The sequence below is a fragment of the Pleurodeles waltl genome, chromosome 5 (assembly GCF_031143425.1).
Source record: "Pleurodeles waltl isolate 20211129_DDA chromosome 5, aPleWal1.hap1.20221129, whole genome shotgun sequence".
Taxonomy (NCBI): Eukaryota; Metazoa; Chordata; class Amphibia; order Caudata; family Salamandridae; genus Pleurodeles; species Pleurodeles waltl.
The window spans coordinates 418,681,476-418,708,088 of NC_090444.1; positions in this window are offsets into that span (position 1 = coordinate 418,681,476).

Consider the following 26,613-nt stretch of genomic DNA (forward strand, 5'->3'; position numbering starts at 1 on the left):
GGCACTTTGTCTTTCTAAGCGCTAGAAAGTGTTTATTCTTTTAAAATTCATATCTCTGGTTCCCTACATTGGAATTACTCTATTTACTCATAAACATATAACCTATTTGTAGAAATTGGTGTGGATTTTTATTGTGTTGTGTCTTTTTATTTACTGTATTGGTGTTTTTGAATGCTTTACACTCTTGTCTCCTAAGTTAGGCCTACCTGCTCGGTTACAGCTACCAAGGGTTGAGCAAGGGGCTAATTTACTGAGACTTTTACTGAACCTATATTTGGTTAGTGGCTTTGGTGCCAGTGGTAGGTTCATACTTACCACTACCAATAAACCATTTTCTAACATTCAGTTTCTGCCATTGAATGTGGATGGTTGTTCTGTCTTACATTTTCAATGTTGTCCTTTATTGTAGTGGTACAATCGCAACACCCTCTTCAAGCGGGTGAGTTTATTTATGCTGCTCCCCTCTGATTACATATATCTCAAATAGTTTCATATGGATTTTATTTTTCTGATCTTGAGCAGCTTGTTTCGTGTGAATGATATAAATTATATAAAATATGTTTTGTGTTAAAGATTGAAGTTGTAGAAGATTTTACATTTATTTTAGTTTAATTAAAAATATTTTAAAACAAAAGTATATATCCTTTTATTCCTAAGTTGCTACATCTTGAAGGGACGTTTTGTGATATATTGTTTTTTTTGGGGGATGTAGGGAACGCGTTAGATAATATTTTTTATTTTATATATGTGTGTGTCACAATTAGTTTTAGGTGTGTTCTTTTAGTTTCGGAGTTACAGTTAGATGTTAACGTTTTATAAATAAATGTGCAGATACTGTGAGTAGAGTGAAAGAGCATCTGCCAGGCAGAGTAAAGTATTTATTCTATGGCAACTGTGCAGCAGCTTTGATTGTGTGGTTTTGTTTCTGTTCATACCCTTCAATAATAGATTGAATCTCTCTACTTACTAACTCTTTTTGGCTGTGTGTTATTAAGTAGCTGTTACTTTTTTCATTTTTTTGTTTGTTTTTGTTTTAGCTGTTATAGCAAACTTTTGTAAGCAATATGTTACTTGTCCATATTTTGGCTAGTTACATTCGTTTTGAGTCCAGAACATATTTTAGATATCTACATTTTGTTTTTCTAGTCTGCATTGCTTAACCAATATTTTGGATGACAATATCACTTTAATCAATCAGGCCTCTTCACAAAAAATGTAGGTTTGCAATGGGCAGAGCACCTAATGTGGAAATCTACATCAGCACCTGAGTGCAGATTTACTAATTGATGGAATTCACCATTTCAAAGGGCAGATCTACACCCACATGCAGACTTATCAGCCTCCTTTTCCTCAAAAGAGGGGGTAGAACTACTATGATTGAATTTAAAACTGAAAAGTTACTGTTAATAATCTTCTGCATATTTGTGGAGCTCTCTGCCACTGGTGTGGTGTTCTCCTACTAGGAAGTATTAGGACATTTTAAGAAAATTAATTTTAAATATTCTATCCACATTTCTGTAACTCCTATAAATTAATACTACCAGTGTGACAGATGGCAACACACATGCACTAAAGTTTACCATACTAATACATCATAAAGAAAATATGTATTTTTATATTTTTATTTCAACTACTTTCAAATAATATAATTTCAATTAAATGTTAATTTTCTTCCAAAATCCTCACAGTACTTACTTGTGTTGAATGGTGTCACAACCTTGGATGCAAGTAATGTATTGTTTGGTAACGTCAATTTTGTAGATAAAAGTGATCATTTACAATATATTTTATTAAAATGTTATAACGGCTGTTTTATATTGTTTATATTTTTTTGAAATATATTAATTGACAAAATTTAAATCAATGTGAAGTTAATTTTAAATTGTTATTTAATTTAATTCAGTTTATAGGTTTCCCTATGTGTTTTTCTTATTGCCTGCCTTTACAGATGATTAAGGGAGCATGTTGCAGTACCAGTGGTTAGCCGTTTGTGCTGCATGGCTTACTTCAAGGCTGAGCCTGTTTTGCCAGTAGTAAAACAGTAGTAGATGTTAATGTGTATTTTGCAAATTACAATTGCCTAACTCTTTTTGTGGGAGTGTTTTGTATTAGCATATCTCTACATAAACCCCACCTTCAATTTCCCATAAAGTTTCCTATTTTGCATTTTACAAAGTTTGTTTAAAAAGTCATTATATTTGTAGTCCAGGTTTAGCCAACAAAATGTTTGCACCACAATACTTTTGTTGTGACATAAAATATTCTATTTAATCTTTCCCTTCAAAAGTTAAAGAATGAAGGTTTGACACATTTTAACACAGTAGGGGCCAGATGTAGCAAGTCGTCAATTTGCGACTTGCAAATTGCGAGTCCCTGCGACTCGCAATTTGCAAGTCGCAAATTGCTATGCAGTACGGTGTCTCAGACACCGACTGCGACTCGCAATGGGGTCGCAATGACCCACCTCATGAATATTCATGAGGTGGGTCGCAAATTGCAGCCCCATTACGAGTATAGGCACTCGCAAACATAGAGGCCTGCTGTCGTCAGCAGACCTCCATGTTTGCGACCTGCTTTTCAATAAAGCAGTTTTTTTTTTTTGAAGTGTAGCCCGTTTTCCTAACAGGAAAACGAGCTGCACTTCAAAAAAACCGAAACCTTTAGTTTCGGGTTTTTTTCAGGGCAGGGAGTGGTCCCTTGGACCACTCCCTGCCCTGAAAAAATATTTTGGGGTCCAGTCACAAACTGGAAGGGGTCCCATGGGGACCCCTTCCTGAAATGCATTTTGCGAGTCGGTAACGACTCGCAAAATGCATTTCTGCATTGAGATACGCGTTTAGCGAGTCGCAAACGGCAAATTTTGCCGTTTGCGACTCGCTAAACGTTTGCTACATCTGGCCCTAAGTCCTTTAATGCATTGTTCACTCAAATCTGAATTTTTAATCTGTAGTCGTAGTTTTCTTCTTTGGTCTACTCATGTACCTGCCTCCATCTCTCATTTTCTCTAGAAAGTATTTCTCTGCTTGCCTAGACCCCAGCTCCCACTTACCTCTGTTGCTCTTTTACCTCACCCACACCCTTCTACATCATTCACCTCCCTCAGTGTTCTTTTCATTTTCGCTCTCTCTCACCCTTTGCATTCTTTTTATATTTTCTGTGCCTGTTTTGTCTGTCTCACTAGTTAACGCAGAAAATCCTAACTATTTAGTCATGACAGATCAGATAGCAGATTTTATCCTGTAGGCCAACAGACCAAACCCAGTTTGCTTTAAAAATAACGTCATAATATAAACACCATAAACAATAAATAGCAATCAATTCATACTTCAATAAACACACCAATTTATTAAGAAGTTAAAGATTTAGTTCCCTATATTAACAATGCTAAAGTCACGAAAATCATTCGCAGACTCAAATGAAACATATATAGAAACAACAATGGCTGACTTAATGTGCCATGAATCTAAGTTTAATCAATGCAAATAAACACAATATCTCAATGGTTATTATGCAAAACCATGGCAATAGAACTTGAGCAAGAGAGATTGAATACATTTGATTTAATAAAGAAAGGACATCAATAACCATCCAGAAGTATGAGAATAACACCTCACTAACCACTAATTAGCATTAACATGTGTGACTTCATGTGAAAACAATTTAGTAACATACATTTAGAAAAATATCTAGCTAAGGAACTATCAAAAATAGCAGAAGTATTATATTATCAGCAGTTGGTACCTGAAAAACAAAAGACCAACAAAAATATGCATTTCATACAATTACCCAGTCACTAAGGTATTCAGCAACGTCTGCTTCATCAAGGGGACAGCAACATCAGACATCAGGATCAGAACAGGATCAAAATGATGGGTATGCTTCAGAATTCAGACATTAAGATTACTAAACCATCAAAGCATTTGTTAAGTATTGAACTGACTAAGTAAACTCAGAAAATAATAAACACCAGCATATTCAGTAGACTAACTGAAAGAATAGCAACCCAAAAATGAATGATGAATTACCAAAAACGATAGACCCCAAATCAATGGTGACTGTACATTAAATTTAACTTACTAAACACTCTTATTGGTTCAAAGAAATATGCTGAGAAACTATGTCCAATCAGAACACTAACAGATATCAAAATTATATAAAATGTTAGCTCTAAGCCTTTCTATTTGCTGTTATTCCAATGACGAAACTCAAACTAATACATTTGTTATTTCTTCTTCCGTTCTTCTGTTGCATCTGTAGGCCCTTTGTTCAAGACTACGATTACGTCGACACCAGATAATGATTACAAAATATGGAAACATTTCTCATCATGCCAGTCTCTTCCGTAGGGAAAAAACACAGGTTAGCAACATAAATCAAAATATACAAATACAATGAATGAAGTCTGTTAAGCCACGGAAATGCTGCTATGAAACAGAACACATTAGAAACATTTTATACAGATAACATTTTATAGTGACCTTGCATCTGCTTCTGCTTTAGTCCAGCAGGGGCCACTAAATACACATTAATTCTGACATTCATTTTTAGTAAAGAAACACACTCTTTTGAAAAGACGAAGGCCCTCATTTCGACCTCGGCGGTCTTTAAAAAAGACAGCCTAGGTACCGCCGTGCTGAAGACCGCCAGTGCAGGCAGTTTTCCACACAGCGTATTATGACTCTTGGCAGCCCTCCATCCTTTTTCGGACGGAGAGCCGCCAGCAGCCATACTGGTGGTCGGCGGGGAAGTGGAGGCTGCTCCACCTCCACCGCCAGGACATCAGAACACAGCCCACGAATCACGTCCCATGATTCGGCGTGGTGGTTTTCTGGTGACTGGGTGCTGGTGGCGGAGCAGCCCCCATGGATCCCGTTCCCTCCCGGAGGATCACTGGACCAGGTAAGGTGATCGTCCGTTAGGGGAGGATGTGTGGGGGTGTTGTGTGTGTGCATGGGGATGTGAGTGTGAGTGTGTAGAGGGAGTGTGTGAGTGCGTGTATTCATGCAGGGGGTGTTGTGTGTTTGGAACTGTGTGCGTGTCTGTCTGTTTGTATGTCTGTGAGTATGTGTGCATGTATGTCTGTATGTATGTGTGTGTGTATGACTGTGTGTCTGTTGGAATGTGTGTTAGGATGTGTGCAGGTATGTGTGGTGGTAGTGTCTGTGTGCGTGTAGCGGGGTGTCGATGTTTGGGGGTGGGGATGGGGGTCCTGCCACCATTGGGGGGTGGTAGGAGGGTCAGTGGTGTGGGGGGAGGACTCGGGTGGGGGAGGACATTGGGGGAGCCCGCTATCAGTGCCATGAAAAGTATTCCCTGTCACTGATAGTGCCTACCGTCATGGATTTTGTGGCGCTACAAAACCCCACAAAATTCATGGTGGTATACAGGGTTGTGATACCGCTGGCGATGTTGTGACAGCCGCTGGTCTGGAGACCAAACTCTCCAGCCCAGCGGTCGTTACCACCCTGCGGTCGGAGTGGAGGAATGGCAGTTTAGCATGGCGGTCACCATTTTTGCCATTTTTTTTTCCTCCGGTCTGTTGGCGGTATTACCGTCATTTCTCCACCGACCGCCAGGGTTGTAATGAGGGCCAGAATAATTTAATTAGCTTAAGTTAGCATACAAAACAAAAAGTAGGCCTTGCATATGATGGTAGCCATCAAGTCGGTCACAAAACTTGACTTTAGATAAAAATTAATACCCAATGATTAATATATCGAAATATGAGTATTGTTACATATGTGAAATATAAAACATAAAATCTGCACTCTTAGACGCTCACACCCTTTTTGTCTTTTTCGTCTTTTCACTCGCTTTGATCTTTTGTTTGTTTCTGTCACTCACTCCCTTCATACCATTTTATGTTCCCTGTGCCCTTTTGTCTTTTCACTCCTTCTCATCCTTTATGCCGTTCAACTTTTGTCAATTTTGCTGTCTGTTTTGTCTGTTTCTGTCACTCTCACCCTTATGTTGTTTTCACTCTCTCTGTGCAAGCTCTGTCTTCCTGCCATTTCTCTCCACCTTGTGCCTCTTTTGCTCGTCTTGTTCTCTTCCTCTGCTTCCTCCTCACTGTCCCCCTCTTTCCCACCTCCCCCTCCCATGCTTTCCAAACTCCCTCCTTCCCCCTCTTCTTACCTGTTTTTCGCACATATTCCTCAACTGATTTCCTCTGTTCTCTGCTTTCTGACCCTTCCTAGCTCAGCCCCTGCATCTTTCCACCTCCCAGGACCTAATTAAAGCACAATTGCACAGCATGCGCACACAGTGGACACCCTGCTGGTGTGCTAAAGACAAGCCTGCATGTCACTGGGCCATTCATTCTCCACCTCTACAACTCCACTGACCTGCATTCACTCAACACTGGATGCCAACACCTCCTCTGCACCCGCGTTTCACCTCACTCCATGGTAAGACCATTACAGAAGTACAAGACACCTGTACTTCTGACTTCAACTCAGCCGTGCTTCAACCTTTACTGGCACCCTCACCTACTGACCCCCCCCCCCGGATCGCAAACAGCTGTCAGTAACCTCCTCACTGACTTCATCACCCTTTTCACCATCAGATCCAACAACTTCCTGCTACTTGATGACCTCAACTCTCACCTCAAGAACACTAGCATCTTATCTGCAGAGTACCCCACGGACCCTCCCTCAGCCCAATCCTTTTTAATAGCTACATGGCACACCTTCCCTGCATCATCAGAACCCAACGCATCAACATTATCTCCTATGCAGATGACACCCATCTCAACCTCTCCCTCACAGACTAGAACAACATATCCAGGCACAACTTCACAATCTTCATGACCAATGTAGCCAATTAGATGAGGGACAGTTGCCTCAAACCCAACACGGACAAGAGTGGAATCCAGATTTTTGGAAGCAGAAAGTCACCGTGAGACTACTCCTGGTGGCCACACAGTTACCTTCTAACGTATCTATTTACTGATTATATGTCAGTGACTTCAGTAAATTCACATTAAACCTGGAAGATCTTTGTCTTGCTTTTTACTGCAACATTATGCATCTTTTTCTCTATCTATTAACCAAACTGACAGGAAAGTAACAAAAGGTATTTATGGAAAGTAAGTATTTGTTTACTTTCTGTAAGCATATATAATCCAAGTTGTCTGAAGAAGTGCATATTTCAGGCCACAATCCACTCTCAAAGCCATATGGATAACATATATGATAGGCCAGGAAATAGCACTTTCCCATCCCCTCTCCCCCAAAGATCATTGCTGATGTTTTTCCATATAAGGCCCAGAATGCCAGGTTGGCGGCTGTGTGCAGTGCAAGAGTCTACCTCAAAAGTGTGTTCTCCTTTTGTTTTTTTATGGCATACGAATTCTCTCTCCCAGAACATAACTTTATCTTTTCTTCTCCCGTACTCACACTCCTCTCGCTCTAGCCACACACCTCAAAGAGAGCAGGTGGTAAATGTATGTGTTAAACCCCATGGAATGATTAGGAATTATGTGTGGTTTTACAACTAGTAAATGTTTTAAATTCCATTGGGTGTAACTGATAATTGGATGGTACTGTGTGATGTTACCACACTGTAACATTATTTTCGCATTACTTACCATCTTGCCAGTCTGGTGCAGCTCGTTATCAGGCCTAATGTGTGTTACATTCATCTTGCGTTCTGATACTATGATTCTAGTGCAAATATTCACGTATTCATTAAAAGGATTGCTGCTTAGGAAAAGGCATAATAGATTTAGGCCCTCATTACGACCCTGGCGGTCGCTGATAAAGTGGGGGTAACTACCGCCAAATTATGACCGTGGCGGAAAGATCTAGAAAAGACAGCCAATGTATCACACCGACCGCCAGGGTGGAAAACACAGCCACCACGGCGGTAGCCGCCTACGCCCACCATATTAAGACCTTGCAAACCGCCACCTTTTCCGGGGCGGTACCAACGACATCAAAAGGCTGGCGGAAACTGAGCTCAGAAGTGAAAGTACTCACAATTGGAGACACAGGGAAGAACCACGCCACCACGGAACCAGAACTGCATGTTTTTCCGATGATATTCTATGTCCTGCTCCACAATGAATACCAACGCTGGAGAAGACGACGACGGTGAGTACAGCCACCTAGCACACAAGGGAGGGTGGGAGTAAAACAAGAGTGACACACACACGCATAACACACACCCCTCACACACACACCGTACACACAACCATATGCACTACCAAAACAATTTGACCCCGTAACTCGGACGAATAATGCAAGGACAAAACGATTTCGCCAAAGTGTTTGTAATAATATCAACACAATAGAAATATTAAGTTAGGCAAGATAATAGATATATACATATTTACAGAAAAAGGAACACAGCCCAGTCCTCAATTTGTGTGGGCCACATGGCCATAGGCCAAAGTCCAAGGCCCCACTTGTCACCGGCTGCAACACGAAGAGAACACTGCAGGGGCATCAGTTGGTAAATAGGCTGGCACCTCAGGGGGATGGAGGAGGCTACCTTATCCAAGAGATGAAACAAGACCACTGGTTCTGTTGGGGGCAACATGCCCTGTGTTTGATCCTGGGGAGTGATGGGCCACAGAATCTCAGGTGGGTGTCTTGCCCACTGGTTCTGGATGGCACAACATGTCCTGTGCTTGATCATGGGGAGTGATGGGCCACAGTCTCTCAGGTAGGTGTCTTTCCCACTGGTTCTGGAGGGGGCATCATGCCCTGTGCTTGATCCTGGGAAGTGATGGGCCACAGTCTCTCAGGTGGTTGTCTTGCCCACTGGTTCTGGATGGGGCAACATGCCCTGTGCTTGATCCTGGGGAGTGATGGGCCACAGTCTCTCGGGTGGGTGTCTTGCCCACTGTTTCTGCAGGGGGCAGGCAGCACAGCAGCCCATGGAGGCAGGATTACATAGCATCTGCCGGCGGTGATGGCTGTAGAGTGGTGGCGCTGCTGGTGTGGGAAGGCTCCTGCACATGCCCTGCACCCTTGGACAGCTGCACAGTGGTGGTGCTGCTGCTGGTGGGGGTGCTCTTGCACATCCCCTGCACTCTCGGATGGATGCACAGTAGTGGTGGTGCTGTTGGTGGGGGGAGGCTCCTGCACATTCCCTGCACCCTCGGAAGGATGCACAACCATGGTTGGTGGTAGGCGCTCCAACATAGTTGCTGGTCCAGGCTCCTTGCCCTTTCTACCTGCTGGTGCAGGTTCCTTGCCCTTCCTGCCTGCTGGTGCAGGCTTCTTGCTCTTCCTGCCTGCTGGTGCAGGCTCCTTGCTCTTCCTGCCTGCTGGTGTAGGATCCTTGGCTTTTCGGGTGGCAGGTGCAGTCTCCTTGGCCTTTCAGGCGACAGGTGCAGGCTTCTTGCCCTTCTTGCCTGCTGGGCCAGGCTCCTTCCCCTTTAGGCTGGCTGGTGCGGGCTCCTTCCCCTTCAGTACATGTGGCATGGATCCCTTTCCACCACAAGTGGGTGCGGTTAGGACTGGGCCCGTGGACTGTGTGGCTGAGGTGCTAGCCTGGGTTCGTGATACCCTAGCCATACGTGCAGGACGGGGGTGAGGGGTAGGGAACAGGTCAATGGTGGATAGGAACAGTTTTTAAGAGACATTGGGGCAGGAAGAGGGAGAAGGAATGGGAGTGGAAGATGAGGGAGTGGTTGTTGGAGGTGTCTGCTGGATTTGGGTGCAGGTGCATGGGTTGTATGCTGTTGCGAGGTGGATGGCTGTTGGTTGTCTGAGTGCTTGCGTTTGTGTACTTTAGGAGGGGGACAAACAAAGTGGGAGAAGACACAGGGGACGTGTGCATGGATGCTGTGGAGGTGTCTGCCTGTGAGGTGTGTGTTCTGCTTGGTGTGGTGATGATGCTGGTAGTGGATGATGATGTAGTTCATGCAGGTGTGAGTGTAGACGTGGCTGGAAGGGAGGTGGTGGAGAGGGAGGAGGAGGAGAAAGTGGATGTTGTTGTGTCTGCAACTGGATCTTGTTTGTGTGAGTGCATGTGGGATGACGTGTGGTGGTTGTGTTTGACTGTGACACTCTTGGGTCTTGTCTTGTGTGCATGTTTGTCTGTGTGTGTGCCTCGGATAGGTTGGGGTTGAGGGGAATGGGACTCGGCAGTGGCAGTTGGAGGGGGGATGGTAGAAACAGGGACAATGGCTGCCTGAATCGATCTGTGTTGGGCCGCCAATCCAGTGTGAATGCCCTCCAGGAAGGCATTAGATTGTTGCATCTGGGCTGCCAGCCCCTGGATGGCATTCACAATGGTGACTGCCCTTCAGAGATGGATCTCAGGGCAGCAGGGCTGACTGGGGCAGGGCCTGAGATGCCTGGGGCGAAGGAGATGCCCACCCTCTTGGGTGAGCAGGCACGGGACACTCACTGAGCGGCTGCTGGGAGGGCAGTGCTGGTACAGGGGGTGGCGGCTGTCCCTGTAGCTGAGGTGGTCACTGAAGTGTCTGCCACCACCAGGGAGCTTCCATCAGAGGAGGTATCTGTGTCTGAACTGTCCCCTCCAGTCTCTGCTGTGGGGCTCCCCTCGCCTTCCCTCCCACTGGTGCCCTCACCGTTGGTGGACTCTGCCTCCTGGTTCCTGTGGGATGCCGCTCCCTCTGTCGCTGGTGCCTCTGCTCCTCCGCCAGATAATGCTAATGCACATAAGGACAGGATGACAAAACAAGAAAGGGGGGTAAGAGACAAAGGATACACTGGGTCAATGGCTGCACCAACACCACTGTTAGCGTACACAGCACCCTCACAAACACCACCAAAGTAATGGAAAAACAGTTCCAAGAATGCTATGGTACAAAAATAAACGCTGTGTTGGAAAGATTCAAGTTTTATTAAAGGTTCAGCAGGATGACAAATCTATTGATCGATTTGTTGCTGCACGAAGAGGGTAAGCAGTTGCATGTAAGTTTGAAATTATGTCATATGACCACTTTTTGGGAGATCAACTGCTAATGAAAACTAAATCTAAAAACTACAAGATAAATTATGGCCATGTGGCCATGTATATTTTAATACTATGTTGGAAGGAGCTAGGAACATTGAAGTGTCAGGAAAGTGCATTCAAACTGTAAGAAAGAGATCCAGCATGAACAATGTTGAATCTATAAATGCTATTACCAACGGAAGCAAAGAAAATAAGGACAGAGGGAAGAAAAGTGATGCAAGGAAAGTGGGTTTGAAGTGCTATGGATGTGGATCAAGTGATAATTTAGCTAATTCCCAAATGTGTCCAGCATTGGGAAAAGTTTGTAGCAATTGTAAAAATATTGTAATTTCAGTAGAGTATGCAAAGGAGTGACGAAGAATGTAAATTTTGTGCCAGAAGATGATGAAGAAGAAGAGGAAGGAAGCATGCAGAATGTAGTACTAAGTGTACAGAAAGGAAGTAAACAAGACAAGGATATTCCTGTGTCTTTGCCTACAAGTGAATTAACTGTAGATGGGTGTAAAATGACTGCAATGGTAGACTCATGCGAATGGTATACCATCATGACTATAAAGATGTTTTGCCAGTGAGGGACATGTTCCTATCATATGTAAATCCTGGAAGTTACACGGGTCACAAAATACCAATGATGGGATTTGTGCATGTACAATTTGAATTTGGTCATAGTAAATGTCAGGGTAAATTGTATGTTGCAGATAGGAGTGAATTACTACTAGGATGGCCCCACGTTATTAAACTGGGAATTAAATTTGATCCTGTGGTGTAATAAATGAGGTAGGAAGTGAATATGGAGATGGAATATGGAATATGGAGATCTGAAGGAGAAATTTCCAGAAGTGTTCAAGGAACCCTGGGGGAAATATAAACAATTTAAACATAAAATTACATTGTGAGAGAGCAAGAATCCTGCAATACAAAAATGAACCCCTTGGATACGGGCGTCGGCCACTGGCTGACGCCCGCACTACCTCCCTGGTGCGGGTCACGACCAGTGGGCAACACCAGGGAGGGCGTTGCAACCGAGGATTTTTTATTTTTTTTGTTCCCCGGGAGCACAGCTGCAATCGGGGGCCAGGAAACACTTTCAGGAAGGCCTCATAAGAAAGGGGAGAGTCTCCCCTTTCTTACAAGGCCTTCCTGAAAGTGTTTCCTGGCCCCCGATCGCAGCACAGCTGCGATCGGGGGCCAAGAAACACCACTAGACACCAGGGATTTCACTTGGGGGGGTCGGCCCCCCGGAAAACGGGCCGGCCCCCCCCCCCCCCCGGGCATATTTTTTTTTAAAAAATTTTAGGTGCCCCCTGGGGGGGCGCGATTGCACCCCCCAGGGGCTAAATTTAATTTTTTTTTTTTAAAGAAAAATAAATTGACAGGGGGTCGCCCGTGGGCAGGGCGACCCCCTGTGAGGGCAATATTTTTTACTGTATAGTTCTTGTAGGGTTTCCCTGGGGGCCATTTTGGCCCCCAAGGAAACCATACAACAACTAAAAAATATATAGATCTCTCTCTCTCTCTCTCTATATATATATATACATATATATATATATATATATATATAAATCTATATATATAGATATATCTATCTACATGGATCTATCTATAGATAGATCTATAGATATATATAGATATATGTATATATATATATAAATCTATCTATAGATATATCTATGTAGATAGATATATATAGAGAGATAGATCTATATATATATATATATCACTTTTGTCAATACGTGTGTGGTTTCCCTGGTGGCTGCGATCGGCCCCCAGGAAAACCAGACCCACATATAAAAGTGATATTATATATATATATATATATATATATATATATATACGTATACATATATATATATAGATTTGCCACCAGTTGTCTTGCAGTTGCAGCTTGTGTTCAAAGCAATGCACATACTTCAACTGACGCTTTTCAACTGTAGCTTTTAGGCAGCAATAAAAAAGTCAAGTAAGTATTGAGATTATGTTTCTGCTACAAAAGGGTCTGACTTGTCTAGTGTCAGTTTTAGTGCCATAAAGAAGCATAGAAGGTTTATATGCCTACTGCAAAGAGCAAATCTGTATTTTATGTAAATAGCTGAGTACATTACTAAAGTCAGCCATTACCTACGCTATAATACAAATTAAATGTATGTGCGGGGTGGAGGGCGGCTATGGAGAGGTGAAGGGCACTTTTGCTGGGTGGTAATGAGGGAATCTGAGGAGGAGGAAGTGGGAGCTCCAATAATGATTGTTGGACTGGGCGCAGGAGGTGCTAAAGACTGTGACGAATGGTATGTGACAAGGTGTTTTTTGAGTGTCTTGAAAGAACGTGCTGATTGAGGAAAGAAGCGCAGGAAAGGTGGCCTCTACTGTTGCACGTATCTCACACACACCATCGATTTTGTGACTGTCCACGTAGGCTAGTGTTTTAGAGCAACAGTGTAGCCAATAGCAGAGATGGCATCCTGATGGATGACTGCTGTCGTCACTCGGGTTATAGAGGACAGCTCTGAAATAGGATCAGAGACTGAGACATCAGATACTGAGACAGCATCTGAGGGATAGGACAATGGCGCAGACTCTGGGAGTGATTTTTCAGTCGGAGGAGTCCCATTCGATAACTCCTCTTCCAGTAAATTATGAGGGAGGTGATGAGGGCAGTCCTGCTGTCCCTTCGCAAGCAGTCTGTGCAACGGGGTAATAGTGGGTTAGCCCAACCCAGAGAACAGGTGAATGCGGCGGCAAGCAGAGAGAGAGAGTGCTCTCTTGGGAGTGCCCCAATTTAGTTCAGCCCCAAATTCCACCGCCCAAATCGTATTGTGGAGACATCAAAATTATCTATCGCAAAACAAACTGGTTTTGTAAGGCAGGCACCTGTGTTTTTGGTCCTGGGTCCAGCAGCCATATAGAGAAACACACTCAACCCAAACATTTCTGGAAACTAGACATTCGGGGGAGTCCACAGAGGTGTGACTTGTGTGGATTCCCCAAAGTTTTCTTACCCAGAATACCCTGCAAAGCTGAAATGTTGAATAAAAACTCTATTTTTCTCGCATTTCTGTCACACAAACTACAGGAATATGCTGGGATCCACAAAATTCCTACCACCCAGTGATTCCTCACCTGTCCTGATAAAAACACTACCCCACTTGAGTGCCTACACCTAGTGCCTGTGTCAGGAATGGATCACCCCAGGGTCAACAGCTGCCTCATGTAAGGACCAACATTGACTGTTGTGTGATCTATTCCTGTCGCGGGCACCAGGCCTACCCACACAAGTGAGGTACCATTTTTATCGGGAGACTTGGGGGAACGCTGGGCGGAAGGAAATTTGTGGCTCCTCTCAGATTCCAGAACTTTCTGTCACCAAAATGTGAGGAAAATGTGTTTTTTTAGCCAAATTTTGAGGTTTGCAAAGGATTCTGGGTAGCAGAACCTGGTCAGAGCCCCACAAGTCACCCCATCTTGGATTCCCCTAGGTCTCTAGTTTTAAAAAATGCGCTGGTTTGGTAGGTTTCCTTAGGTGCCGGCTAAGCTAGAGGCCAAAATCTACAGGAAGGCACTTTGCAAAAAACACCTCTGTTTTCTGTCAAAAAATGGGATGTGTCCACGTTGTGTTTTGGGCCATTTCCATTCGTGGGCGCTAGGCCTACCCACGAAAGTGAGGTACCATTCTTGGGGGAACGCTGGGTGGAAGGAAAATTGTGCCTCCTCTCAGATTCCAGAACTTGCTGTCACCGAAATGTGATGATGTTTTTTTAGCCAAATTCTGAGGTTTGCAAAGGATTCTGGGTAACAGAACCTGGTCAGAGCCCCACAAGTCACCCCATCTTGGATTCCCCTAGGTCTCTAGTTTTCAAAAATGCGCTGGTTTGCTAGGTTTTCGAAGGTGCCGGCTGAGCTAGGGGCCAAAATCCACAGGTAGGCACTTTGTAAAAAACACCTCTGTTTTCTGTGAAAAAATGTGATGTGTCCACGTTGTGTTTTGGGCCATTTCCATTCGTGGGCGCTAGGCGTACCCACGCAAGTGAGGTATCAATTTTATAGGGAGGCTTGGGGGAACGCTGGGTGGAAGGAAATTTGTGGCTCCTCTCAGATTCCAGAACTTTCTGTCACCGAAATGTGAGGAAAATGTGTTTTTTTAAGCCAAATTATGAGGTTTGCAAAGGATTCTGGGTAACAGAACCTGGTCAGAGCCCCACAAGTCACCCCATCTTGGATTCCCCTAGGTCTCTAGATTTCAAAAATGGACAGGTTTGGTAGGTTTCCCTTGGTGCCGGCTGAGCTAGAGGCCAAAATCTACAGGTAGGCACTCTGCAAAAAACACCTCTGTTTTCTGTCAAAAAATGGGATGTGTCCACGTTGTGTATTGGGGCATTTCCTGTCACGGGTGCTAGGCCTACCCACACAAGTGAGGTATCAATTTTATCGGGAGACTTGCGGGAATGCTGGGTGGAAGGAAATTTGTGTCTCTTCTCAGATTCCAGAACTTTCTGTCACCGAAATGTGAGGAAAATGTGTTTTTTTAGCCAAATGTTGAGGTTTGCAAAGGATTCTGGGTAACAGAACCTTGTGACAGCCCCACAAGTCACCCCATCTTGGATTCCCCTAGGTGTCTAGTTTTAAAAAATGCCAAGGTTTGCTAGGTTTTCCAAGGTGCCGGCTGAGCTAGAGGCCAAAATCTACAGCTAGGCACTTTGCAAAAAACACGTCAGATTTCAATGTAAAAATGTGATGTGTCCATGTTGCGTTTCTTGTCACGAACATTAGGCCTACCCACGCAAGTGAGGTACAATTTTTATCGGGAGACTTGGGGGAACACAGAATAGCAAAACAAGTGTTATTGCCCCTTGTCTTTCTCTACATTTTTTCCTTCCATATGTAAGACTGTGTAAAAAAGACGTCTATTTGAGAAATGGCCTGTAATTCACATGCTAGTATGGGCACCCCGGAATTCAGAGATGTGCAAATAACCACTGCTTCTCAACACCTTATCTTATGCCCATTTTGGAAATACAAAGGTTTGCTTGATACCTATTTTTCACTCTTAATATTTCAGCAAATGAATTGCTGTATACCCGGTATAGAATGAAAACCCATTGCAAGGTGCAGCTCATTTATTGGCTCTTGGTACCTAAGGATCTTGATGAACCTACAAACCCTATATATCCTCGCAACTGGAAGAGTCCAGCACACGTAACGGTATATTGCTTTAAAAAGTCTGACATTGCAGGAAAAAGTTACAGAGTAAAACGTAGAGAAAAATGGCAGTTTTTTTCAGCTCACTTTCAATATTTTTTTATTTCAGCTGTTATTTTATGTAGGAAAACCTTGTAGGATCTACACAAATGACCCCTTGCTGAATTCAGAATTTTGTCTACTTTTCAGAAATGTTTAGCTTTCCGGGATCCAGCATTGGTTTCACATCCATTCCTGTCACTAACTGGAAGGAGGCTGAAAGCACCAAAAATAGTAAAAATGGGGTATGTCCCAGTAAAATGCCAAAATTGTGTTGAAAAATATGGTTTTATGATTCAAGTCTGCCCGTTCCTGAAAGGTGGGAAGATGGTGATTTTAGCACCAGAAACCATTTGTTGATGCCATTTTCAGGGAAAAAAACACAAGCCTTCTTCGGCAGCCCTTTTTTCCCATTTTGTTGTAAAAAAACAAAATGTTCACTGTATTATGGCTGATTTCTTGGTCTCCTCCAGGGGAAACCACAAACTCTGGGTACCATTAGAATTCCTAGGATGTTGGAAAAAAAGGACACAAATTTGGCGTGGATAGCTTATGTGGACAAAATGTTATTAAGGCCTAAGCGCGAACTACCCCAAATAGCCAAAAAAGGGCTCAGCATTGGGGGGGAAATGGCCCAGCAGCTAAGAGGTTAAGGAATGTGCCAATGAATTATAGTGCAAAATTGAAGGAAATCTTGAATGACTTATGTGCAAAAGACATAATTGAGCCTATTGAAGGTTCTGATTGGATGTCACCAGTGGTTAGATTGCTTAAAGCGAATGGTGAGTTACGCCTATGTGTAGATTTAAGGTGTGTTTGAATGAAGCAATTTGCATAGATACGTATCTGTTACCTAATTTACTGAAATTATTATCATCAGTAAGTTATGCCACTGTTTTTTCTACAATAGATTTGTTCAGTGCATATCACCTGATTGAGTTTGATGATGATTCAAAAATTTTACTGCTTTCATAACAATAGAAGGACATCCCCAATACAAAAGAATGCTTTTTGTGCTTGCTAGTGCGTCAGCTGTATTTCAAAGAGAAATTACAAAACTATTGTCTAATATAGATGGGCAAAGATATTCCCAAACGATATTTTGATTTTTGGGAAGGATAAAGTTACGCATGGTGAGATCTTAGAATGCGTATTATCGGTATTGAATGAGAAAGGATTGACAGTAAAATGTAGAAAATGCAAATTTGGCAAGGATCAAGTAGATTATCTGGGTCATGATACTTAAAAAGATGGTATACGTCCTAAGGTTGGGCATGTGGAAGCAATTTTGAAGGCTCCAGAATCTACTACTAAGGAACAATTAATGTCCTATTTGGCCTCACTGAATTGTATTCAAAGTTCTTAGAGAACTATTCTGTGAAAGTAGAAAGTCTACATAAATTATTAAAGAAGAATATTGAATTTAAATGGGGACAGGAGCAAAGAGATTGTTTCACATGCGTTAAGGAGGAGATTTTACAAGCACCTTAATTAAAACCATTTGAAATGTATTTTGATTGCATTATTTCAGTAGGTTCGTGTGGTTATGGCCTAGGTGCAGTTTTGTCTCAGAAGAGGGGCAAGGATAAGTGAATTGTAGCGTATGCTTTGCAAACCCTAAACCAGGCGGAAAGGAACTATTCTGTGATCAAAAAAGAATTATTAGGAGCATCTTCATCTGAGAAACGGTTTACCTGGCTGTTTGCAAAAATGAGAGACAAGTTTGGCAGGTTGTATGAAGAATGTGAAGAGGAGTGTGGAGGATATTATGATAAGTGAAGGTAGTTTGGAAACAGATGCAATTGAACATAGGGAAAAGGAAGTGAATAATAATCCTTTTCAGGGGCAGAGGAGTAACATACCCAGGTGAAGTAAGAGGGAGAAAAAGGTTCCAACTCAGCTAGAGAATTATGTTGTGGGATAAGTCTGTTATAAGAGTGGTATACTTATTTGAACATTTAGACAAATGAAACATATCACACGTATGTAATGAATTATATCCATGTGGAAATGTTATTGGTTTCAATCCTATTTGCAGAATCTTATGGTGAGGATTGGGCCTTGCCAAAAAATGTTTTTTCATTTTATTATTGTTTGTGTGCTGCAAAAATAATTTTGACGTGTCTTTAAGTTAAACCTGACTACTTTTGTCCCACGCTACCACAGGGTTAAGCACAGGTTAATTTTGTGGTTCATCCCAACAAGGAGTGTAGCTGTTTCTTGAGAAGGGTTTTCACCCTTTTCTACCAATAACCAATTTCTCATACAACTACTAATCAGTATTCACTAAATTCCACAATTATTCACACTTTCACACAAATTCCACCTTGAAGCAGCTTCATAAATGTACTGGCATACACAAGTGTATTGCTACATTATACACAACTCTAACCTTTTGGGAATTTAAGTTATTGTGATCATACATACCCACTGTTCTGTTTTGCTCATGTAAAGCAGTTGGCAGTACACTTTGCAGAATCGCATGGACACATAGATAGCACCGCAAAAAGAGTTCCAGCCCACAACTCAAAAAACATCAATATGGTGGAACTTAAGGGCAAATCCCTATTGGCTGGGACCCCTGATGGAAATTATATCGAAAATGTTGTCATTTCACTGACAAGTAAGTGCATATCGGGTGTCCAGAAAAGAGCATATTTTGAAGCATTTACAAAGGAAGCCAGAAATGCAAAAGATTCTTGGTGCCAGAAATCTGTTGCATAATCACTACATTACAATGCATAGGTGCATAGATTGAAAATAGCATAGGATCTGGAGGCAAGTGTGGTTGTGCACATTGAAAGTTACATGGTGCACTATTTAGAAACCATCAATGGTATTGCTGAGACTAGTACTAAAGGTTACATAAGATACAGGATGAGTGCACCTTATGTGGGTTGTGGAGGTGTGTTTAAAAGCAGGTTGTGGTTTAAAGCCAAAATCTATTGAAAAAAATCTGTGTGAAAAAACAAAGCTTCTATTGACAATAGATCATCCACCAGTGGATGTCTGGGTACATGGCAATGTAAAATCGCTGCAATACAGTGCTATAGAGACATTCTATTTGACAAACACATTTTTAAGGTGTGGATGTTTATTTCTAAAACTTCACTGAGCATTTTGAGCCATTGCAAATTTTTAAATAAAGGAGAATGTAGGGATGAGCCACTTACAAATGGTTTAACTCACACTGAAGTTGCAAACATGGCTGTATGATTATACGTCTTTGCACTAATCTTTGTAATGTGTGCAAGGTATTTTACTAAACTTTTCTAAGGTTGTCTATAGTGCCTGGCAGAAGGTGTCTTGTCAGTGGAAAATGTATACATGTTAACCTCTTGACTTAAAATTGCAGGCAATGTGAAGCCTTGCCATCAATTATGACATTTAACATGCCATGAGTGATGTAATATGTGATGTCCTAAGCAGTGGGGGTACAAGTTATAGTGAGCTCAGTGAACTATAACGGATACATTTCAGTGTCTGTTTTTTGTGCTTTTTAAACATTAGGGGCCTCTTCATAACCCTGGCGGTCTATTGACCGTCAGGGTTGTGGTGGCGGTTGGACTGCTGCAAATGTGGCGGTTTGAGCGCCACATTAGGAGCACGCCAGATTACGACTTCACGACGGCCTGGTGGCGGTGGTGGTCCTAATCCACCAGGCAGCGTTGCCCTGGGGTTCACAACCCCCTTCTCCACCAGCGATTTCATGGTGGTAACACCACCATGAAAAGGCTGGTGGAGATGGGGTAGAGGGGGCACCGGGGGGGCAACTGCACTGCCCATCCACTTGCAAACCCTGTTGCAGCATTGTGACGGGTGACGGTGCATCCTACGCACTACAGCATTTCCGCAGGCTCTATTACAAGCCAGAGAAAATGCTGTAGGCCATTTCCTGCTGGGCCAGCTGGCAGAAACAGTTCCCACCTACTGACCTAGTGGGAAACTCATAATGGGCCTGGCTGGGAGGCTGCCACACTAGCCGCAACCTACCCATCGGGACTTCAGCGGGTGGGCTTTTCTGTCCAACACAGTCATAGTAAGGTCTTAGGTCTTGTGTGACTTTGTCACCTATATACAATGTCACATTACCCTTTGGTTTGTAGTGAATTCCAGAGTTTTTCCATAAGATAAGGTCTTTTTACCATACCTAACTATAACTTCACTTTGATCTTTGTTTTTCCAGTGAATTTCTGTGTTTTTTTTTTACTTAGGTTAAGTTCCAATTTCCATACTTAACTATAACATCACGTTAACCTTTGTTCTTTCAGTAAGTATTGTGTTTTTTAATCTTATCTTACATTCAATATGGGTACTCATTCTTCAGGCAGAGAGAACCTCTGCATAGAAACTTGCAGTACAGGTTTGGGCAAAATGCCACATCATCCAACCTAACCACATCTACACACAACTTCCGGTTCTGTGTAGTAGCGATTGAATGCACACTGTTATCTTTGATATTTTGTGCATGTGTTTGTGTTGGTTTTCACACATTTTTCTGGTTTAAGTTTTAAAATACTGCATTTAAAACTTGTTTAACTTTTCAAACCTTATTTATGACCTTTTTTTATTTATTTTGTTTTTCCACAAATCTTTGTGTTCTGTATGGAGAGGGGCATTAATAGGCCTTTGAAAATATTGTTTTATTAGTTTCCCAAGAGTCCATAACTTTAAGGCAGTGCCTGCCAGTGTAAAATGCTGCATCTTTGCCTCAGTTTCCTCCTGTTGTTGACACAATACTTCCTGTGGAGAAGTCTGTTGTATTTTATCCTCTCAACTTTTCTGTATCCCAGCATAACCGTTGCTGTTGGGATGCATTGCCCTCAGGTGCTTTCACATGGTTACCATGGAATACTGTCCAGTTTTTCCTCAAAAGAGCATCAGGTTGCACAAAGGGTATGCTAACGAGTCCGTCTATGTCAATTTATACACATCAAGACTCGTTTTAGGCCAATGAATCTTTGGGCCCAGTGGTGAGACACCGTAGGACGAGATAACTGATCAAAATATCAATCAATATGTCAATAACATTGTCAACATTTAACACCAAAATATATCTTACTTTAGACATTAATAAACATTCGGCGCAACCATGACCTTTCAGTCATGAATAACCACACCTCAATGTAGTTTATGAGTTTTATTCCCTATTGATTACAATCTAGTAGCAAATGCATCAATCTCAAAGCCAGGAAGCATATAAGCACAATCACAAGATGACAACCATAATAAGCTTTCAATAATGCAAAGATCAGTAGCATTGACAATCAGATAGATATAAGCAGATTGTAACACATCGAACTTTCTAAGATACTAGTTCAGCATAGCACCATGTCAGTCACGTCAGTTTGTCAGTCAGAATGAATACCTCGTCTAACCTCTAATTAGCATTAGCATGTTGGGCGTCATGCAAAACAATTTCGAACACCAATTTAGAAAAAACATCTAACTAAGGTCTCTAATAAAACATACAGCAGTTGGTACCTAGAAAGAAAGGCAAATAAATGAATTTTCATTAGCAATTTTATAATTACCCTCCTCTGATTAAGTCAGCATTCAGGATCAGTCTTCGTCTTCAGGACATCAGTTAAATCGCCGTCAGTCTATCTAAGTTAAAGGCAAGACACTCTCCTCATAAGGAGAAAAGTGTAAGGGGCAATCTATAGGCAAGGATGGTTAGTCTAAGTCTCAACTCACAAAATAGTGTGACAGAGTTTCGGGATGCAATCAATATCATTCCCTACCTAATGTGTTGTCTGTTCCCTGTCATGGGTTTTTATCCCTTTCTCTTGATTCGTTCCAACAAAATTCTATTGGTCAGTCAATACACCCCACCATTGTTTAACCTATCAAATTATACATTAAGTAATGCATTTGTCATTTCTTGATATTAGTTCGTCTTCTGATTGGTCTTCATAATCGGCATTTCGTAGGTGGCATATCCGGGGTTACTTCACCATCTTGGCACACGTCTCAGGTTAAAAGTTCTCTTTCCCTCGTCTCATTGTCCTTGGAAGTATCTATAAATGTTTCGAAGCACATCATTTTATACTAAAAGATGCTAGCATGCGGATGGGAAATTTCTTCATGTTTCAAACTAATACAGAAAGAACAATAGCTGGTCATGGTCGTTTGCAAGTCCGCACACTGAAGAGACAGAAAAATACGCTTTTAATATGAGAGCTACACAGCTTTTGCATGGCTCATGCTAACTTAAGATATACGAGTTCTAATGAATGCAGTTTTATACGTGTTTTTGTGCTCAGTTAGGCAAACTATAAACGATTATTTCTTACAGTCGACATTAGTTTATACATGTGAACGATTCTCCATATTTATGAATACGCTTTAATGAATGTTTTATTAATACAGCATTGTTAGACATAAGCATTTCACGTCTATAATATGTAATATCAAATACGCTCTCTCAGGTACATAACCTCCTGCACATCTTATTTTTATTTTGGCCAGCTGGAAGTGGAAAAAACTGCCACACAACTGATTCTTTCTCAAGCCATGGTTGTTGTGGTACAGCTGAACTTGAAGGGATGGCAATAATGTTCTTATGTTTTGATGCTGAACATGTTATAAGTTTAGTGAATGATCTGCTTGGTGTCCTCTGGTACCCAGATTTGTCTGAGGCTATGATGGACCGTAGTTCGATTTACCATACACTGCCTCATTAAAAGGCCTAGCAATGGTGGTGAGGAAAATGACTTGAGAAGGTTTTTAAAGGTGGTGGGCCTACTTTTAGTAGTGTTCCCCGAGTGGCCCATTGAATGGTTGCTTTTATTTTTTGATGACCCATAGGTACTTCAGTACCCCCACGGTCCCCATAGAGCTAATGAGAGAGTGCCATGTCACTCCAGGGGGCATTTACTTCCTTTTCATGGACTCTAAGGAGTCCTGTGGGACTCAGATGTTTTATAGAAAGTTGTGTTTACTATAGAAGGGTTGTTTTATTTTAGGTTTGAGCCAAAAAGTTTCCCCACAGCCCCAAAATATCCAGGTATCGTGCAACCTTGAAGTAATCCCTCCCTTTTGGCTATCATTGTAAGTCTATTTCTCACTGAGTATTGACCTGTATTAATGTTAGGTCTTATGTTTTTGGTGTGTTCTGTTATTTTTGGTGAACATCATTAAAACAATGGAATCTGGAGAATAATATCCATCACCAAAGTCACCTCACAATGTCAATGAGGAAGTAGACATGAGCATGACTCCTCGATCTGTGGTTTGGGAGTTTTTTTCACATAGCTGTTTGGAGAGAAGAAAGTCAGTGCCATTGTGACTTGCAAACTATGTAATAGGGACTTTAGTAGTGGCACAGGAAAAAATATAACCTCAGGATCATTGGCATGCACAATCATTTGAATGAATGGCACAATAAATCGTTCCCTGCAGCCAACCTTCACTAACAAAAAGATATAGATACATCAACACCTGGTGTTGATGTTGGTGTTCTTCAAGAACTTTTAACACATGGAGCTACCACGTCACAAGATGGATTCCATTCCATGCACCCACACAAATGCAACAATAGAGTTGTGTTGGATGTGAGTATAGGCCCTTTACTAACAACTAACAACCTTCTTTTTTAAATGGGTTTATGAATTAATGTGAATAGAAGTATCATTGATGATATCATTTAGACATCATCAGTGATGTCATGACACATCACATCATTCCCTTATTAAGGGATCTTCACGTGCACCCACTAGAACAAATAATTAGATTTAAAGCCTTTGTTTAAGGCTTTACTGGGTGAGGGTCCTCAATTTCTAAAATAAGAAATATATTCCTAGTCGGCAACTTTGCTCCTCTTCTTCAAATTCAGTGACTATTCTAAAGTATAACAGGCAATGGATGGGTGGCACGAGCTTCACTATACTCCAAAAATTTGGAATTTGAAATGTATTGCCCCGTCCTTACATCTCCTGAATGATTTTTTGACATTCAGGAAAGAACTAAATTCCTGGATGTTCAGACAAACTGATCAACTACCAAAATATGTGAGTCAGCATGGCCTTCTAATTTCTTTCCTCATCACCTAGAAACCTTATCATGTATGTGCTCGCAATAAGTTCTATTAACATTATAGAACATGAAAGATGTCATTTAAGATGTTACCAGTGATGTCACTGATGAAGTCATTTAGCATGACATTGCGTGCTGTAATATGTGCAGCTATAAGAAGCGCTTAGCAAGGGTGCATGATAATGATAGTTCATTAAACTCTTAGAATTTCAATGATTTTCCCGTTTATAAACCTTAGTTCCTATTTAATTGTAATAACGCACTATACTGTTACTTTAACCCTTGTGTTTTTCAGTGAAATTGCTGGGTTTTTTCAAATACGCTAAGATGTTATTACCGTACCTAGCTACATCGTCAACTTATCCTTTGTTTTTCAATAAATATATATTTACATATGTGTGTGAATAGATAGACAGAAAGATAGATAAATAGATAGATTCCTTTTCTTTTTTAAATTGCCAAATAATGTGCATATATATAATCACATTAACAAAATCAGAAAGCATGTTGACATTCAGTGAGAGCATTGCCCCACTTTCAGCGATTGAAAGTACCTGTAAAGATTCGCATGGGAAACTGATCACTTTAACGAGAAAGACTTAAACTACATCACCAGATGGATCATTTCTCCATAGTGCGTACTTTCGTGGCGATATGCCCCTAAATATGTGGCATTTGATTTCCAATGTATGGTCATCTAGAGAACAGAGAAACTGAGATGGCGATGACCGAGCTGTGACATGATTATATCTATGCTCGTGCTCAGCTGCATTTCAACAAAACGAAACAGCCAGCCCTGCAAACAGTTCGGGACATGTCAAAGTAATTATTCAAGAAATGTTAGAAAGGCTCTGAACTGTGGACGTCTGTACTAATACATGTCCTGGACGCATGCCTTTCGTCTGACAAAATTATGTCAAATTACATGAACTTTCATTTAATTTTAAGATTTGATTCTTAGGTGTGTTTTTGCCCAAAGCGCATTTATTTAATAACGTTGCAATTTCTCTATGTCATGCTGGAGCAGTGCCATATCTATTAACATCAATCAATTGATTAGCATTTAAAATATGATATTTTATCTAGCAAAGGGAAGCAACAATTTTCCTGTTCAGGTAGCAATAAAATGCTGTCAAACTATCACGTCGATGAAAAGTCGCTATCATATAAAAGCGGTTTACATTATTCATGCAAATTTTACAATTAATGTATACACTTTCGCGCGATGTGTTTTGCTAAAACTAAACAACTGAAACATGGGTTTTTATTTTTTTAATAGTATTTCTTTATGTTTATGTGCAAAGCGCTGCTAACTACCTTAAAATAGTTTCTTAGCAGTAGTACAGAAACTATACTATTTTAACTTTTTTAGTACCTTGGTATATATGTTTAAAATTTAAAACGTTTTAGAAAAACCTCACACTCACTGGATGAAGTCATCAGTGATGTCATTTGAGATGTCATCAGTGATGTCACTGACCATGTCATGAGTGATGTCATATGTGAGGTCATAAGCAGTGCAAGGGCGTAAGTTATAGTTAGCTCAGGTAACTATAACTGCTGAATTTCACTGGTTTTGTCTGTGTAAGTGGCCCACTGGGTGTGAGTGGCTGTTTGAGTGGCTGTTTTGTTAAGTGAGTTGTTGTGTGAGTTGCTGTATTGTAGAGTAAGTGTGTTAAAGAATGTATGGGTGTGTGAGGGAATGTGTCATTGCTTGTATGGATCTGTGAATAGGTACTTATGTGGTTGTGTGGGTGTGTGAGTGAGCGTGTGAGTGCTTGTATAGATGAGTGAGTGGCTGTGTTGAGAGGCTGTATGAACGAGTGTGTGGGTGTGTGAGTTGCTGGATAGGTGAGTAAGTGAGTGTGTAAAGGCTATATGGGTAAGTGACTGGTTGTATGAGTAGCTGTATAGGTGAGCGAGTGGTTGTGTGAGTGTCTGCATAAGTGAGTGAGTGGATGTTTGAGTGGCTCTATGGATGAGTTAGGGGTTGTTTGAATACTTGCTTGGGTCTGTGAATGGGTATATGAGTGGGTGTGTGGGTGCATGAGTGGGTGTATGAGAGGCTGTATAGGGGTGAGTGGGTGTATGTCTCTGTGGATGATGTCATCAGTAATGGCATTTGAGATGTCATCAGTGATGTCACTGACCATGTAATGAGTAATGTAATATGTGAGGTCATAAGCAGTGCAAGGGTGGAAGTTATAGTTAGCTCAGTTAGCTATAACTGCTGAATTTCACTGGTTTTGTACGAGTGAAAGGTGAGCCTAACTATAATGTCCCCGTAACGTTTGTTTTTTTCAGTGAATTTCTAAGGTTTTTCAATTCTATTTCCTAACTTTAACGTCCCTGTAAAGTTATTTCTTTCAGTGAATTCTAAGGTTTTTCATGCTTTTTCCTAACTATAAT